At 43.2% G+C, this 17,465-nt stretch overlaps 1 protein-coding gene across 1 annotated transcript in view; it reads right to left on the bottom strand.

The window, feature by feature from the left end:
- LOC115138079 (receptor-type tyrosine-protein phosphatase delta-like) overlaps positions 1-16,980 on the bottom strand; it is a 206,512-nt gene extending 189,532 nt beyond the window's left edge. Inside the window, 1 exon segment of the mRNA XM_065025473.1 lies at positions 16,613-16,980. The gene's annotated coding sequence lies outside the window, so the exon portion shown is untranslated.
- Between the last annotated feature and the right edge of the window lie 485 nt (positions 16,981-17,465).

Raw genomic sequence — 17,465 nt, 5'->3', positions numbered from 1 at the left:
AGTAGACACCATTTCAACAGTTAATCACCTCACTGCAGTAGTGTTCTACACTTCATTTTATTGCCATTAAGGGCAATAAAGTTACACTGAATCCATTGTTTTTAGAAGAGGTGCTACATACCACAGCCCTCTGGGACACCATTAGTCCCTTCCTCCATTTGGTTAGCATGCCACCACTCTTACTGAGCCCGATAAACATTGTCTCTGAATCCTGGGACTTTCCTGGCCTCATACAATGCTTTCTATTCTGTCTACTTCCGAGACAAGACAAGAAAGAAACTACAAATGCCTCCAACATGCTCAAACAGTAAACAAGAGTGAGAATCCTAAAGATGCTTGGGTAATGAAGTCCACTGGGAAGGGAAGAGACACAATTAGAGGCAAGAAGCAATGAGACGAACAGGGCAGGGATCTATCTCTGAAGAGGGGGGGTTAGGCACTGGGTACTGGTGTCACTGATGACATAGGGGAAGTGGAGTCATGCAGCCATTTCAGATGGCAGATACTTAACGAGATTAAAGGAGAGGGAGAGAGGGAAGGATGGGGCAGAGGGAAGGATGGGGCAGAGGGAAGGATGGGGCAGAGAGAAGGATGGGGGCAGAGGGAAGGATGGGGGCAGAGGGAAGGATGGGGCAGAGGGAAGGATGGGGCAGAGGGAAGGATGGGGCAGAGGGAAGGATGGGGAGAGAGGGAAGAAGGGGGCAGAGGGAAGGATGGGGAGAGAGGGAAGGATGGGGAGAGAGGGAAGGATGGGGCAGAGGGAAGGATGGGGAGAGAGGGAAGAAGGGGGGCAGAGGGAAGAAGGGGGGCAGAGGGAAGGATGGGGAGAGAGGGAAGAAGGGGGCAGAGGGAAGGAGGGGGAGAGAAGGAAGAAGGGGGACAGAGGGAAGAAGGGGGCAGAGGGAAGGAGGGGGAGAGAGGGAAGGAGGTGGAGAGAGGGAAGAAGGGAAAGAGAGGAAAGGAGAGGGATAAATGGAAGGAGGGGGAGAGGGAAGGAGGGGGAGAGAGGGAATGAGGGGGAGAGAGGGAGGAAGGGGGATAGAGGGAAAGAGGGAGAAAGAGGTGATGAGAGGGAATGAGGGGTAGAGAGGGAAAGAGGGAGAAAGAGGGGATGAGAGGGAAGGAGGGGGAGAGAGGGAAGAAGGGGGAGAGAGGGAAAGAGGGAGAAAGAGGAGATGAGAGGGAAGGAGGGGGAGAGGGAACTAGAGGGAAAGGAGAGAGGGAAAGAGGGGGAAAGAGGGAAGGAGCGAAGAGCTGGAATGAGTGGGAGAGAGGGAATGAGGGGGAGAGAGGGAAGGAGAAGGAGAGAAGGAAGGAGGCAAGGGAGTGGTGAGAACCCATGATGACAGAACCCCAACCCTGTTGAGAGAAACGAGGAAGGTCACGGTTCCCAACAGCTCTGTAATGTTCCATTCAACAGACTCACACATTTCTGTTCACAGACTTGTCGTGAAAGAATGCTATGGCCTTTCGTCAGCCCGAAGATTGCTTGAGCACCGTAGGGAATCATGAAATACAGAAAGTATTGGCGAGATATACTGTACATTTAGGTAGAGTAGGCATGTGTTTAGTCAGCCGTCTAGCCCTCATTGGTCTTTAGGAGTGGTGGTGACTGCTACAATTGGACGCAATTGTTGAAAAAGAACAGCAGCAAATAAATCCCTGGTGCAATGTTATGCGGCCTGGCAGCCAGGCAGAGCAGCAGACAGCAATATGCTAGCAGCTAGCACAGGACATTCTCTTTCAACACTGTTCAGCTTATCCCAATGGACGGTTGGGAACATTTCCAAAACAGCAGGGGGGGGTGGAGGGACCCGAATGGAAGGAAGGATTCTATTGTTGTCATGTTTTCATGACTACAAAAAAAAAACTTTCTATGAAGTGTGACAGAATGAGCCAGTGACAGAAAAGTGGACACTCCTACCATGCAACCCCTTTCTTTCTCTCCTGGGTTCTTTCCAATACAGAACCAATTGTGGAGAAGAAGAAGAAGGGGAACATCGTTTTGGAATATTAAAATGTGAATTTTCAGATGAAGGAGTAACAGCCAGCTACGGTAAATCAGAAGTGCCAACCCTTTTACACTGATGTTGGCTTACCTGGGAAATGGTTCAAACATATTTTCCCCAGCTGGCTTTTTTTACTCTGCCAATCCCCAGGCGAGTAATCTAACTTAACACCAACACAGATCAACCCTTGAGGGTGAAAAATGAGATCCAAAGTTAGCTAGCCATTTCACAAGTTTTGGCATGTGAGGCCATTCATTCATACTTAAAGAGTGGATAAAAGTTTGTTTTTTCAAAGACTTTAATTCTCTTTCATTGATTACTCTCTAGATCTGTGAGCGAATAGCTGTCGGTGTCTCTTTCTCGCTCCCTCCCTCCTTCTCCGCAAGATGGATGATGTCCTCCTTCTTCTCCGCAAGATGGATGATGTCCTCCTTCTTCTCCGCAAGATGGATGATATCCCCCTTCTTCTCTTCGCACCGCTCTCTCTTTCTCTGTAGAAATGTTGATTTTTCCTGGTTCTTTCTATTCCTTTTCTCATTCCCCTGGTGATGTCTACCTGTCCATCTCTATGTAACTGCTGCTGTATGTCAGTGGTTTGAGTTGTCCATCTCTTATTTACTAACTATTTCCCTCTGACACGTCTAACTGTCTATCAGAGTGAGTGGAGGTGTGTTAGGCCCCGGTTTCATCTCACTCTTTTCAGGCGTGCTTTTTTTCTCTGTGGACAGGATTGACCAGAGATCTTCATTCTGTCTGACGAGGATGATGAAGTCTCTCTCTGAAAAACACATTTTCTCCCTTGGGCCTAGAGGCGTGCTAAATCCCCATTTTGATCACCGGCGGGCCTGTGGGATCAGTGCTTGATTACTAAATTCATCCTTGTGCCACCAGTCCCTCACTCTGAGCATGCGCACGCACACGCACACACGCCGATTTGGGCACTCACAGGGAACTGTATGTACTGGGGACTACCCACACACACACAGAGAAAGAGAGGGAGAGAGACAGGGAGATGTAGACACATCTCAACTGTGACGGGCCATTTGGCTCAAGATTGCCACCGAGCATCATCTGGTTGCTAGGTTGCCATTCTGTCATCTGTGTTGGAATGAGTCAAATCCCAAATGACAGTTGCAACAAATCAAACCTATGACGTGATCTCTTTGTATTTGTCTGTGTTACATAATTCAGTGTCCGACTTCTCACAAGTTGGAATGTGGTATAACTATGTCCCATATGCATATTTCCAACAGTTACAGCACCACAGTGTCCAGTTATTAGAGCGTTGAAGTCTCCTTGGAATGTTTCTTTAGACTGCGCGGACTGTTCCGCACATGCAACCAAAAGGCCGAGGCAGGTTGAGAATCAGGTGGTCGGAATTGAGTTGCATTCCTGGAATTTGTGACCTTGAACAGCACACAGCAACCTACAACCACTACTGAGGTAGTCAGTTCAAGGAGACCCGTGGTGAACATACAGTACACTGGAGATTGTTGACGCTCTGCCTTGCGTTTGCCTTCCGAACGGTAGAAATCTGACGAGTCATCCTTTATTTCAGTCAGGGGACAAAAACATCTAGAGCTATCGAGCATCACAGCATCTGGTTGTTTCTGACATCAAATGTTACCTTTGGAGCCAAATGATGTATATTATCATAATGTGTCTAGATGATCATCCCTGTGCAATATTACAGCCGGGTGTTAAATAATATCATGACCTCATTAGAAGGGTATTTGCTTCATTTGTTCCAGCCTGGACGACGTTTAATAGTAACCTGACCTATCATGTGCCTGTGGCTAAACTTTCCCATAGTCTAACCCCTATTATCTTATGGGGTATTTCTTTTCTATATGCTCTCATCCAAACATAGTTTATATCTGACGATGTGCTTGCAGGGTGACACCTAGTTTGCTGTCATTGCTGTAGTTGACACTTCATGACCTTATTTGAGGCTGTGTTCGATTACCGCTCCATATTTTTCAAACTTAGAGATGATGTTTGTGAATAAATATGTAGGTAGAGTCAAAAGAATGTTTTATGATTTACCGCACAAGTTTGGCCTCCAATGCTGAACAAATAATGAATAGACTACCAGCATATAAATACGCTGGTGGGTCATCCGAGCCATATTTTTATTCGATTTGTTTTTAGAGCCAACTAAATATAAACAAGGCCCTGTCTACAGAACAGTATCAACTTGCCCTGCATGATGCAACAAGTGAAACCCCTCTGACATACTTCTTCAAATATACATGAAAAGGCTACGTATGTAGCGTCTGCTAGCACCCGGCTCACTTTGAAGATACAAACACAGTCTTCACCTGTCATCATGAATCGGATGCTAAAAATATCACAACGCGAAAGGAGAACAAAAATGAATAGGAAGAGAAAGAGAGAGACCTCATACTGAGAATTGTCATAAACATTAGCGTCATCCAAACGATTCAACATGACAAACCCGAGTGGTCTATTACATATGAAATGATGGGAAAATATGCAAGGGACTGACCCGTTCACCAAATACGAACACCAGCCAGAAACGAAAGTGAGACAGTATTGCCTTTATAACCAAGTCTTTCAATATAAAATTCCTTTTTATTCATTTGAGAGTTGAGTACAATTTCATTTTCCCACAGGACAAACTCCTATGCCGTTCGCCGGTGATAGAATTCTCCCAAACAACTCCAATCTATATTAATAGATGAATAATGACTCCAGCCACCAAACTGTCTACACTCATTAGAGCAGAACTGTAAAAGAGAGCCAGCTGCTTACCTAGGTGATCACACACACACACACACGCTCGCATAAACACACACACATGCTCAAACACACTCTCTTACACACACACACACACACACACACACACACACACACACACACACACACACAGACACGCACACAACCACAGGTGATGCCACTCTACCCTGGCCTCTGGCATCAGCCCCCCTCTCCACACAGCACCCCTCCCCCTAAAAATAATATACTGTGTCTCTCCCAGTACAATTCATCTTGTAATCTGCCTTAAAGCTGCTAAGCTTCCTTTGGTCTAAATTAATTGGGAACTATAGAGGGAACAGGATCCTTGATGCCCTGGCCTGGATCAGAGAGACACGAGGCGACACAAAAAAAGCATACTATCGGTCTCTCTATCCCTCTCTTTCTCTTTACCCTTCTCTGTCTTACACTCTCTCTCTCTCTACCTCCCTCTCTTACTCTGTTGCTCCCTCTCTACCTCTCTCTCCTTTTCCGTCTATCACTCGCTCTCCCTACCTCTCTCTCCATTACCATTCCCCTTCAAAATGGTGGTCATTACGCCGGACATGAAAAGTCATTTTAGCTCTGCATGGTTTCTTCAAAGCGGCTGGGCTATAATTGCGTCATGAGGAAAGAGAGAGAGAAAGAGTGAGTGAGAAAGAGAGAGAGAGAAAGACAGAGAGAGTGAAAGGAAGTAAGAAAAAAAGGAAGAGAAAGCGAGAGAGACATAGAGAAAGACATAGAAACAGAGAGATAGATAAAGAGATTGATAAAGAGATAGATAGGGAGAGACATTGAGGGAAACATAGAGAGGGAAACAGAGAGAAACATAGAGAGATAGATAGAGCGAGACATAGAGAGGGAAACCTAGAGACAAATGTAGAGAGGGAAACAGAGGGAGACATCGAGAGATAGATAGAAACAGACATAGAAAGAGACATAGAGAGAGAAACAGAGAGAGAGGCAGAGAGAGACACAGAGAGGGAAACAGAGAGAAACATAGAGCGAGACATATAGAGATAGACATATAGAGAGGGAAACATAGAGAGGGAAACATAGAGAGAAACATAGAGCGAGACATATAGAGATAGATAGAGACATAGAGAGAGACATAGTGAGGGAAACATAGAGAGAGACAGAGAAACATAGAGACAGAGGGAAACATTGAGAGAAACATAGAGACAGAGGAAAACATAGAGAGAAACATAGAGAAACAGAGTCAGAGGGAAACATGGATAAACAGAGAGAAACATAGGGACAGACAGAGAGAAACATAGTGACAGAGGGAAACATAGAGAGAAACATAGAGGAACATAGAGACAGAGGGAAACATATAGAGAAACATAGAGACAGAGGGAAACATAGAGAGAAACATAGAGACAGAGGGAAACAGAGAGAAACATAGTGACAGAGGGAAACATAGAGAGAAACATAGTGACAGAGGGAAACAGAGAAATATAGAGAAACATAGAGACAGACAGAGAGAAACATAGTGACAGAGGGAAACATAGAGAGAAACAGAGAAACATAGAGACAGACAGAGAGAAACATAGTGACAGACAGAGATAAACATAGTGACAGACAGAGAGAAACATAGTGACAGACAGAGAGAAACATAGTGACAGATAGAAACATAGTGACAGACAGAGAGAAACATAGTGACAGACAGAGAGAAACATAGTGACAGACAGAGAGAAACATAGTGACAGACAGAGAGAAACATAGTGACAGACAGAGAGAAACATAGTGACAGACAGAGATAAACATAGTGACAGACAGAGAGAAACATAGTGACAGACAGAGAGAAACATAGTGACAGACAGAGAGAAACATAGTGACAGACAGAGAGAAACATAGTGACAGACAGAGAGAAACATAGTGACAGACAGAGATAAACATAGTGACAGACAGAGATAAACATAGTGACAGACAGAGAGAAACATAGTGACAGACAGAGAGAAACATAGTGACAGATAGAAACATAGTGACAGACAGAGAGAAACATAGTGACAGACAGAGATAAACATAGTGACAGACAGAGAGAAACATAGTGACAGACAGAGAGAAACATAGTGACAGACAGAGAGAAACATAGTGACAGACAGAGAGAAACATAGTGACAGACAGAGAGAAACATAGACAGAGAGAAACATAGTGACAGACAGAGAGAAACATAGTGACAGACAGAGAGAAACATAGTGACAGACAGAGAGAAACATAGACAGAGAGAAACATAGTGACAGACAGAGGTGACAGACAGAGAGAAACATAGACAGAGAGAAACATAGTGACAGACAGAGAGAAACATAGTGACAGAGGGAAACATAGAGAGAAACATAGAGACAGAGGGAAACATAGAGAGAAACATAGAGAGAAACAGAGAGAAACATAGAGACAGAGGGAAACAGAAAGAAACATAGAGAAACAGAGACAGAGGGAAACATATAGAGAAACATAGAGAAACAGTGTGACAGAGTGAAACATAGAGAAACATATAGAAACATAGTGACAGAGGGAAACAGAGAGAAACATAGAGAAACATAGTGACAGAGAGAAACATAGAGAAACATAGAGACAGACAGAGAGAAACATAGTGACAGACAGAGAGAAACATAGTGACAGACAGAGAGAAACATAGTGACAGACAGAGAGAAACATAGTGACAGACAGAGAGAAACATAGTGACAGAGGGAAACATAGAGAGAAACATAGAGAGTAACATATTGATAGACAGAGAGAAACATAGAGATAAACATAGAGATAAACATAGAGAAACATAGAGAGGGAGCTTTAGATGACCAGTTTGGACAGAACACATACTGTATGACACATCAGCCTTGATCTTTGTATTTCTAGAGTAGCTAAGATACCAACATGATACCAAGATGAGAATATTTGTGGATTCATGTATTGCAGGGGAAATCAGGGAACATTTTCAAATTATGAAAATCCATCACTGTTAAATGCATTCCTCAGTCGTGAAATTACTGTGGGCCTATGTCACTGCACTTTCTAATAGAACTTTCCCCATGTAGACAGCAAACAAATGAAAGACCTCGGCTAAATCATCTTAGTTCTTCAATTCCATTTGCTTCGTTTTTTTCTTCTTCTATTTCACACAAAAATATATTATTTTCCTTAGAGCTGAACAAAAAGCCAAAAAGCTGAAGGGACCATATTGGATTCTTGATCTGATGTAAGAAATAACCGAACCATCTGTGGGCTTAAATGTGTCAGAAAATCAAAGAGTTGACTGCCTCAGCATGAGAAAAACAAGATCAAAACAGAAGTCCCTTTTGACAAAACCTCCTCCACTGTTGTCCATGATCACCTGTTATGTACATCTCCACAGGACCACCATTTCAGTATGTGTGTCTGTTTGTGCGTGTGTCTCTACCCATGTCCGTGTCCAGACCTATGTGTGTGTTTACAAGGCTGTAACAATCTCTGTTCAGACTGTTTACAATCCCTGAGGGTTAAATGTAGGTTGAACTTCCCCAGTTTGAGCTAGCCACTGGTCAGACTTGGCTACTCTGATCCAAGTCTCAGTCCCTAGCACTTATCTGCTGCCACCCCTCTATCTCTCACATCAGGTAGTGTAATTGTTCTCTGAAAAAGCCTGTCAACCATCTTGAAAGTTCTTCCAAAGCCCCCTTTATCATAACACTGTTGCTGATTGGCTCTGGGCTATAACCACAGCAGAATGCCTCAGAAACTAAATGTTTTAGCCTAGTCATTCCTTTCTGAGAGATATAGAGAGAGGGGGAGAGAAAAAGAGAGAAATAGAGAGGATGAAATCGAGAAAGTGAGAGCAAGAGAGAAACCAACAGAGAATATAGACTGGAGAATACGCCTTCTATTCCAAATCACTTTATGTTCCCCTCATGCAGCAGAAACACATTTTAAAACTGTCATACTTTAATTGAAATTCCATCACTTTTGTGGCTGCTATTGTGGAATAATTTGATAAAGCGCTGGTGACATGAATGCACATAGCAGGGTGTGACTTCCATTTCTCCTGCCTTTTATTTCCCCCGTTCAGTCCGTTATTTAAATGAACCCCTGTTCTGGCCCAAAATTACAGATAAGAGAAAAGGAGATGATAACAAGGGCATAAAGACACCACCATTTTGGGTGAAACCTGGAAACGTGTCATATTAAGCTTAAGTCTACCCAGATACTAAGCCATGTATCGAAGGGAAACATCATATTAGCAACCAGAACAGATAAACTGTTTCTTTACATTTGTTTCCATTAGTTTCCAGTTGGTACTTGCTAACTGCTAACGATTGGCAGCGACTAGCATTCTGTCGAGCCAAAATGGAGGTCAGAATCCCATCCCTTTTCCATGCAGTGCTACTACAGACCCCAATTCAAAGCCATAGCAGTAGAAACCCACCTATCTCCTCACAACTGGCTACAGACATGTGGCATATCTGTTGAAACCTAAACCGCCACTGAAGAACAGCTGCAGAGAGAGGCAGTCGTGGGGCATTCCCTCCCATTTGTGGCACGTGGGGGGTCGCCTGATCGCCCCTATAGCTTTAAGTCTACATCCTCCCCCATGAAACCAGAGGGAGAGACAGAGGAGAGGATCTAGAGGGTAAAATGGATTTGCTTGGTAATACTACTTAAAAGTCTAAAGAAGTGCCTTGGTCGGAGGTGTGTGTGTGTGTGTGTGTGTGTGTGTGTGTGTGTGTGTGTGTAAGCGAGCGTGTACATGCGTGCCTGTGTGATGTCAGTGTCCGTCACCTTGTCAAGTCTTCATTTTGACAGGGTGATGGAGGCATACACACATGTATGGATGCAAACACACACGCACACACGCACACACACACATTCAAAAGTTTGGACACACCTACTCATTACAGGGTTTTTCTTTATTTTTACTGTTTTCTTCATTGTAGAATAATAGTGAAGACATCAAAACTATGAAACATTTGTTTTAAAGTTTCTTCAAGTGCAATCGCAAAAACCATCAAGCACTATGATGAAATTGGCTCTCACGAGGACCGCCACAGGAAAGGAAGACCCAGAGTTACTTCTAAAGGAAACCAATAAGAAGAAGAAACTTGCTTGGGCCATGAAACACAAGCAATGGATATTAAAATGTTTGATTTTTGGTTCCAACCGCCGTGTCTTTGTGAGAAGCAGAGTAGGTCAACGGATTATCTCTGCATGTGTGGTTCCCACCGTGAAGCATGGAGGAGGAGGTGTGATGGTGCTTTGCTGGTGACACTGTCTGTGATTTATTTAGAATTCAAGGCACACTTAACCAGCATGGCTACCACAGTGACAAACCATCCAATCGGTTTTGCCCTTAGTGGAACTATCAGGACAATGGCCGAAAACACACCTCCGGGCTGTGTAAGGGCTACTTGACCAAGAAGGAGAGTGATGGACTGCTGCATCAGATGACCTGGCCTCCACAATTGACCTGGCCTCAACCCAATTGAGATGGTTTGGGATGAATTGGATCACAGAGTGAAGGAAAAGCAGCCAACAAGTGCTCAGCATATGTGGGAACTCCTTCAAGACTGTTGGAAAAGCATTCCTCATGAAGCTGGTTGAGAGAATGGAATGCCAAGAGAGTGCAAAGCTGTCATCAAGGCAAAGGGTGGCTAATTTGAAGAACTTCAAATATAAAATATATTTTGATTTGTTTTACCACTTTTTTTTGGTTATGACATGATTCCATATGTGTTATTTTATAGTTTTGATGTCCACTAGACAATTGTGGGGGGGGGATAATTTGGGCCTGCTGGTACAAATAAGGTAGATTCCACCAGATGATTACAGGGAAAGACACGTCGATGGGATGATTGTTAGCAGGCCTTTTGGCACTCTGTGGCCTTCTCTCTCCAACCAGGTTGGCGCCCCATAATTGCAGCCTGTGTTTATGTATCCTTTTTATAATGTAAGTGTTGATTTTTCATTCAACAGCTTATAATGGAAGGCCACAGCCTTGGCTTGCATTCGATGAGCAGTGCTCACAGACACACAGGCACACACACACCAAACACAAGCACACACACCAAACATTTATTTATTTTTTACTTCCCCTTCTGAAATAGGATGGTGAGTCATAGCCAATTAGATTTGGTGGGAACAATAGCAGTGTAAAACGAGAGCCCGATTCTTTGAGAGGGTACTTGGTTTTTGTCTCATTCAGAGACTGAATGCTGAGTTTATACCATCTCAAGATGTTTCAATTATATTAGCTAAGTCCCTCTGCTTGGTTCACACTATGTAGGCCTAAGCCTTTAGACCACAGTGGAACATATTAAAGGCTAAGCATATTTCAAAAAGTCACTGGAAACTTGATAAACATCTTCACCTGTACACCTGGAGCGCGGATCATGATGCTAACTGGTGTAAACTCCAATAACATTTGGCTATTTTCAGAATGTGGTTGCCACAATAGCAACATTTTACTAATGATGTGATACCAGGCCAAGAACCACAATACCGAGAAGTATCGCGACACCACCGGGTATCTGAGTGACTCATTACAAAATCAATGGGGACCCAGTGTCATGCTACTTGGTAATTGTAGATTCTCCCTGACTGTCTAGTTTTATTTTGGTGAATGTTACTTCTGAAAAAGATGATCTTCTTTAAAAATATATATATAACAATGAAAACATTTTACCATCATATTTTTGGGGGAGTGGCGGCTACTATTAACAGGGGGGAAACACTGCACTTTTTACTGTATAATATATATATAACAATGAAAACATTTTACCATCATATTTTTTGGGGAGTGGCGGCTACTATTAACAGAGGGGAAACAAAAGGATAATGCATATTTGCTCTTATCCAAAGGCCTACCTGTGATTGGGCAGGAGGAATGTAGTAAGGGATAAATGCATAATGATTTAAGTTTTCATTGTGACAGTAAGGGGAAAAACCACTAGGTCTTTATGAAACCATCCTACACGCTCCCTCCCTCCCTCACACGCACACACACTTACTCCCTCTTCCACACACATCCACACATCCTCTCTGTCTCTCAAACACACACACTCACACCACCAGTAGCGGTGCAGCAGTAACATCACTGGGGAAGCAAAGCCAGGAAAAAAATGCCACAACCTGTGTGTTGTGATAATTGTGTTGTTTGCTTTATAACCTGTTAATTCATATTTATTTTACCTTTATTTAACCAGGTAGGCTAGTTGAGAACAAGTTCTCATTTGCAACTGCGACCTGGCCAAGATAAAGCGTAGCAATTCGACACATACAACAACACAGAGTTACACATGGAATAAACAAAACATACAGTCAATAATACAGTAGAACAAAAGAAAACAAAAAGTCTATATACAGTGAGTGCAAATGAGGTAAGTTAAGGAACTAAATAGGCCATGGTGGCGAAGTAATTACAATATAGCAATTAAACACTGGAATGGTAGATCGGCAGAAGATGAATGTGCAAGTAGAGATACTGGGGTGCAAAGGAGCAAAATAAATAAATAAATACCCGTATGGGGATGAGGTAGGTAGATAGATGGGCTGTTTACAGATAGGCTAGGTACAGGTGCAGTGATCTGTAAAATGCTCTGACAGCTGGTGCTTAAAGCTAGTGAGGGAGATGTGAGTCTTCAGCTTCAGAGATTTTTGCAATTCGTTCCAGTCATGGGCAGCAGAGAACTGGAAGGAAAGATGACCAAAGGAGGAATTGGCTTTGGGGGTGACCAGTGAGATATACCTGCTGGAGCGCGTGCTATGAGTGGGTGCTGCTATGGTGACCAGTGAGCTGAGATAAGGCGGGGCTTTACCTAGCAGAGACTTGTAGATAACCTGTAGCCAGTGGGTTTGGCGACGTGTATGAAGCGAGGGCCAACCAACGAGAGCGTATAGGTCGCAATGGTGGGTAGTGTATGGGGTTTTGGTGACAAAACGGATGGCTCTGTGATAGACTGCATCCAGTTTGTTGAGTAGAGTGTTGGAGGTTATTTTATAGATGACATCACCGAAGTCGAGGATCGGTAGGATGGTCAGTTTTACGAGGGTCTGTTTGGCAGCATGAGTGAAGTATGCTTTGTTGCGATATAGGAAGCCGATTCTAGATTTAATTTTGGATTGGAGATGCTTAATGTGAGTCTGGAAGGAGAGTTTACAGTCTAACCAGACACCCAGGTATTTGTAGTTGTCCACGTATTCTAAGTCAGAGCCATCCAGAGTAGTGATGCTGGACGGGCGAGCAGGTGCGGGCAGCGATCGATTGAAAAGCATGCATTTAGTTTTACTTGCGTTTAACAGCAGTTGGAGGCCACGGAAGGAGAGTTGTATGGCATTGAAGCTCGTCTGGAGGTTAGTTAACACAGTGTCCAAGGAGGGCTACACATACAGAGACAGAGGGGCGCTGTTTCGCTCACTCGGATTCTTTCTCCGGTGAGATACTTTCAGCCTCTTGCGAATTGAAGGGAAATTATGAAACACAGAGAGACGAAAGATAAATTATTTCATATCTATTTTAGTTTTTTTCTTGGTAAATCTTGTTGAATACACACCACTGCACACCACTCTCTTTCTCTCTCTCTCTCTCCCTCACACACAGACACACCAAACAGAATTTAAGGAACACCAGAAAAATAGATGTTTTTGCATAGAATTACAGTGATTAGCCATATGCATCCTAACTTTGAAGCATCTCTTTAAGTAGGCTATCTATCCTTTTTCCGTTTGTAAGCTAGCTAGCCAGTGGCAGTGCCACTCAAATGCTGCATAGTCAGACTGGCTTGCTTGTTCTTACAGGCGAAATGAAAAGACATCTACGTATCCACTTTGCTGGCGCTGCGAGCCACTCCAATAATTAAACAAATGTAACAACAGAAACCTCATCACTACCTTCACACCCCAGCTCGCAATTACGGCGAAATAATATTGTAAAAGTGATGGAGATGCGGTTAAAGAACGGACGGAGAGAAACAGAGGAGTAGGCTAAGAACCAACTTGATCTGAAAATGTGGTCGGAGGGTGTGACGCAATTGCGAAGCCTCCTGAGGCAAGCAGAGGCCAAATTGAGCTCCGTACCGCATCTTCGTGCGCCGCTCAAATGTTGCAACGATGCAGAGGGCTCCGTATAGCTCTGCATTGACATGATTGGTTGACGGTAGGTGGGAGTGGGAGGTCCTGTACAAACACAAACTTGCTTCTTTCACAACAGCTCTGCTCATCCATTCTGAGCCGCTCGGCGAAGGGCACAAAGTATGAATGCCGTGACTTCTGCAGATGCCAAATCGCCGTAAATGCTGCACGGCCAATGCAGCGCCTTTCATGGCTGGTTAGGGGCTGCTCTCAGCTGTCACACGTAGTCTTGGATGAAGCACTCATAGCTCAGTGGGTGATACACTCTGCGTCTGCACACTTTTAGTTTTTTTCTGATCTACACAATTCACATGGATGACCTATTTTGAGATGAAACTGTGAATATCGCTGAAAGGTGCAGAGTCTGCATCCCTGGAGAATAGAACATTCTAGCCAGGTGAGTGTACAACAAAAAACATGTCCTGGGGGGGAACGGGAACGAACAAAAATGCTCTGACTCCCCACAAAGGGAATCTATTAACCCTTTGGCAGCAGACTCTTCTCGTGTCAGCTGTCTGTGTACTGTATCATCATCTTCAGTCCCAGCACGAAACACACACTGCAAATTAACTAAACGCCTCACTTTCATCGATACACAATACAGTCTTCCCCTGCAGCACTGAGTCATAGAAACTTGGTTTGTTATATGACAAAACGGTTCTTCAAACACAGCCATAAATTGTTTCAAAGGACCTCACAAGGAAAGCAGCCAAGGACAGAGGCAAACAAGGTGGTTGCTTCAACCCTGCTTTCAAAACAGCAAAACTCATCTCTCACAAGAGCTCTCTTTGGGTTGAACAACTCAAATCAACTAGGCTATTCCATGTAAACGTATATTTGTTGAGTCTCCTCTTTTGAGGGAGCCTGTCGTAATGGCGAAATTAGAAAGCGAACAAGTAGCGATGGGCGCTAATTGCTGTGTGTCAAAATTGGGCGAGTGCTAATTGTTGGAGCTGGAAACTGTAAAACATAGAAGACAGGATTGGTGCTTGGGTGAGCTCCCTGAAAGTGCTTACTGCCTACAAACTGCATGGAGATTGCTCAATCACACAGCTGCTCACGTAAAGAGACGTGCGCACAAACACACACGCACACACTCATACGCACACACACAATTACAAAGCACTTACGAGACATTTTCAACACCTCACTACCCCAACCTCTCTTAATGGATTTTATTTCACTCAGAGCAACAAACTCAACACAACCCAAAACTGAGCTATAACGCAGCTGAACGGGCATGGACTGTAGAATAACCAAATGCCAAGTCATTTGCATGTACTGTTTCATACATGCACATACTCTTTTACTCTGCCTAGAAAAGTCTCAAACACAGAAAATGTCATAAAATGATATACTGCATTAAAAAAGCAATTAAACCAACATGTGATGACTTTGTTTAAAATATAAGAATATAATTTATCAAAAAAGATCAGCAGTAGACCAGCACACAGCATTGCAACCTTATTATTCTCAAAATAAATGTTGTCTACAACAACCATGATAGACTTGTATGATCACAACAGGAGCTTAACAACATGGAACATCTCTTGAGGGGCATTGGTAAGGCAAAGGGGAGAGAATGTAGCCTGTCTTCCTCTGGCATCACTGGCCATCTCAACCCCATTGGCCATTCTCTGCTCTGCATTTCGATGTCTTACTGTCGAGTAGAGTATGCTATGAAGGCCCCTAGCGGCTAAACTTGCTCAGCAAGCACAGGTGTTGTTCGCAAGTTTTATTGGAAAAATTGTCATGGAAAAAAAGGTTCGCTTTCACCTGATTTAGTGACGGGCGTTTTCGCCTTTATTTGTGTGCCCTTTTCAACGCCTGTAAACCCAGGGATACAGTTCGCCCTGTCCGACAGTTAAGTTAGGACCGTTAGGAAACAAAAATGTGTTCCAAAAATAGGCGACAACATAGATAAGACACGCGTCTCTTCCAAGTGCGAGGAATGCGGCTTTAAATCATGATGGCAGACTCCACAAAAATCGCTGTTTTCCAATCAAACTGTGATGTCACTATCGTAATCTTAAAAGAGGACCATCGATTAATCGGAAAATAAAAATCTGAGAAGCAAATAAAATACTTTATGAATGTTTTATGAGCCCGATCATCTATCTATTTATGAGCCCGATAATTGGTATTATTCTACCATAGGACTACACAATATGATAATTGGTATTATTCCACCATAGGACTACACAATACGATAATTGGTATTATTCCACCATAGGACTACACAATACATGAACTGTATTTCCGTAGCCTTCTGCTGTAGAATTTACATGATCATACAGTAAACGAATACCCAGATCCTCAAAATCGTCTAGTCTACTGGAATAGTCATAAACATAATAACTCAAATACCTATTGTTATCCTGTTCTAAATGTGTATGTATATTGAGTAATTTAATTCAATGGGACGCTCTCGTCCTTCACAAAAAAAGGCACTGGTCTATCAGTCAATTCCATCTCAATTAACTGCAGTCTTCCTTTCCACTCTACAGGCCTACATAATAAAAACAACAAACTAATCGATAAGAATAACTCACGAAATGCCTAAGCACAGACATAGTTTGGTGCTCCAATATATTTGACAATAAAGAAATACAACAAATCGATCGCATCTCAACACGCACCACACTATTTGAAAGACTTGTGGCGACGACTTCAATCCGCTCACACTGTGCGTGAGAAGTCATACATCCACAAATTCGCCAATTTGAATGGTCATTTCCATAGAAGCTTACCTTATCATATTTTCATTCAGTCTTTGAACTCGGTCTCCAGTTGTATAAAACTAGTCGCGAATTACATCCAGAATGATAGCAGTATTAGATAAATAATCCGTCTGTACTTCTATATACGCTTCGCTTCCAGTCTGTCCTCTCTTATTTCGCCTCTTTTCCTTGACTTTGCTTTTTTACTCTTTAAATTAATCTTCCTCAAAGCAAGAGGCAAATCACAACAGCGAGCGTATGGACCAGAACGCCCAGCGATGAAAACGTGGTATATTTCCCGTCGTTGTGCGCGTTAGGTATTCATTATTCTATGTGTCGAGACTGTAGTTCTGTGTGTGCGGTGCAGCAGGGACGCGTTCTCGTTCTCTCTTGCCGACACTCATACACAGACTGCCCGACTCAGGCACAGAAACGGAGAGGGGATGGAACGGTGACGTCACTCAACAGGAACAACTAACTCCCCGGGATCAACTTTCTCCCCATTCAGTCGACCAAAGTAATGCTGACGTTTGGACACCATGACACTTAACAGTTTTGAGGGAAACATTTGTCTAGCGTGGTAAAATAATCGGTCAATTGTTTTCAGACGGTGAAAATGTGTGAATTGAAGAAGAAATGTGTGTGTGTGCATGGGAGGGAGAGAGAGAGGAGATAGAGTATGACATTTGAAATGTATTTCTTATTTTGGAACTTCTGTGGGTATAATGTTTACTTTTAAATGTTATTGTTAATTTCACGTTTGTTTATTATCTACTTCACTTGCTTTGGCAATGTTAACATAAAACCCTTTAATTGAGAGAGAGAGAGAGAGAGAGAGAGAGAGAGAGAGAGAAAAAAGAGAGAGAGCGAGAAAAATAGACTT

This window comes from Oncorhynchus nerka, linkage group LG12, assembly GCF_034236695.1.
Source record: "Oncorhynchus nerka isolate Pitt River linkage group LG12, Oner_Uvic_2.0, whole genome shotgun sequence".
NCBI classification, from domain to species: Eukaryota; Metazoa; Chordata; class Actinopteri; order Salmoniformes; family Salmonidae; genus Oncorhynchus; species Oncorhynchus nerka.
Note: the sequence above shows the minus strand (reverse complement) of the source record. Positions and strands in the feature narration are given on the sequence as shown.